Source organism: Otolemur garnettii, unplaced genomic scaffold (genome assembly GCF_000181295.1).
Source record: "Otolemur garnettii isolate 467f Iridium unplaced genomic scaffold, OtoGar3 scaffold00125, whole genome shotgun sequence".
Lineage (NCBI taxonomy): Eukaryota > Metazoa > Chordata > Mammalia > Primates > Galagidae > Otolemur > Otolemur garnettii.
The window spans coordinates 1,877,402-1,879,683 of NW_003852520.1; positions in this window are offsets into that span (position 1 = coordinate 1,877,402).

The following is a 2,282-nucleotide window of genomic DNA, read 5'->3' on the forward strand; positions in this document are numbered from 1 at the left end:
AGTCCAGCAGACATTTTTAGTCCTTTCCCCACTATTGAAATTGGAATTGGATCAAAAGTTTCTGAGTGCGTTTACTTTGGTGGTGGAGGATTGTGGCGTTCATTATGGAGGATAGGTCTGAGGAAATCCTGGAGAGCTGGTTTAGTTTTGGCAAATTTCTCCAACATGTGAATGTCCTTAAAGTATTTAATTTCTCCATCATAAATAAAACTCAATTTAGCTGGATACAGGTTCCTGGGCTGAAAGTTATTTTGTCTAAGGAGATTAAAGGTCGATGACCACCCTCTTCTAGCTTGAAAGGTTTCAGCAGAGAGATCTGCAGTCATTCTAATGTTCTTCCCCTTGTAGGTTATGGTATTTTTATGCTTGTAGCGTGCAGAATTTTCTCCTTCATATTAACTTTGGTGAAGCAAATTATAATGTGTCTATGAGAATTTTTATTTGGGTTGAGTTGTGCCAGTGTTCTGAAACTGTCTGCTATCTGGATTTCAGAATCTTTTGGCATGTCTGGAAAATTGTCTTTGATTATTTCATGAATTAAAGCTTCTGTATCCTTCTCAGCAACCTCATCACCTTCAGGTATTCCTGTAAGGCAAATATTAATTCTCTTCAAATTATCCCAGAGCTCTCTGAGAGAATGTTCTGTTTTTATTCTCCACTTTTTTTCCTCATTGAGTGTTTGGGAGCATTCAAACGCTTTGTCTTCAATGTCAGAGATCCTTTCTTTTGCCTGTTGCATTCTGTTACTGAGGGATTCTACTGTATTTCTCAGATCTTTTAGGGCTGCAAGTTCTTGCTTCAATGTGTCAAAATCTTTGGTCATTTTGTTCTTGAAATCATTGAATTCTTGAGACATCTTTTGAATAATTTCTTGAAATTCTAATTCCCTCCTTTCCTCCATTCTGTTGATCTTGTTTGCTATCCAGACTCTGAACTTGATTTCTGACACCTCAGCCATTTGTTTATGAATGGGATCTTGTGCTGTATCTATCTTATCGTTCCTTGGGAGAGTTGATCTACTCTGATTATTCATGTTGCCAGAGTTTTTCTGCTGATTCTGCCCCATGTTTGTTTTTCACCATTGGCTAGATGGGCAGATAAGGTGAAATTGGATTGGAAGTTCCTAGGGTTGTGGTTAACCAGCCATTTGTCAAGGATCTGGGACTAATGGCTGCAGCTTTTTCCCTACAGCTTTGCAAAAGACCTGTATAGTATTACAGTCTGAGGTGAGGAAATCTGGTGTGGTGGGGTTAGGTGTCTCTGTCTTGTGTTCAGCTGGTTCTTGTCTGATCCTAGTGGATCAGTGACTCTGGTGGAGTCTTCACATTTCCCAGCTTCTGCAGTTGTCCTGGTGTCTTCCTTATGAATCTCTCAGTACCTGTTGGTGACAAGCTGACAGAGGCTGCAACACAGACACCTGGGCCCTCCTGAAGTTGCAAAAATGAATTTCAAGACTTTTTTATTATTGAAAAAAGCAGATAGAGGAAACTGAGATGACTGGCCTCAGTCACAAGAGGACCCTGTGTTACTGCTGCACCAGGGCCTGGGGGCTGTAACTGGCCCGAGGGAACCTTAGGTTGTCTTACACCTCCACCCCCCAGCACAGGAGTTCTCCCAGACGAAAGCCACATCAGCTTGGAGACATGGGGTCCTCAGGCCCCACATTTGTGGGAGCGAGGGTTTAAGTTGCTTGACCAGGGAAGGGATTCTATCCCACTGAAGTGTGGGCAGAGGGTGAGGGGTGGTAAATGAGGAGGCTTCGACTCTTAACTTAGATCTATGAACAACCACAGAAGTAGCAATCATGGCAGGTATGACTTCTGCTCTCCTCCCCCTCCCATGGAGAGTCCATGCGGGAGCTGGCATCCCTAGCTCCTAGGCAGGAGCACAGCCATGCAGACAATGTCCTGTCATGCGGCAGCTGTTGAGGGACTGTGTGTTCCCTGTGTTGGGGGTGCACATTTTCCACCTGCACGGACATAATGGTGGATGCCAAAGACAAAAGGGCAGCTGCCCATCTGGCCCTCCACACCCGGGCTCTGTCCCTCTCTGCTTTGTGCCCAGGGAGGCTGATGCATGTGAACTCCCCCGGCATCCCATCACATGCTTGCTCTCTGCTTTTGACAGCACCTAGGTAATGGGAGAAATCAGTTGGAGACCAAAGGATGGGAGGAGAACAAGATCAGAGTGCTTGTCCCCAGCCCTCCTGCAGCCTGGCTGTGCACTTCTGCCAAAGGCCCAGATCCCTGCAGATAGCCTTCTCACCTGGTTCTTTTCCTTGC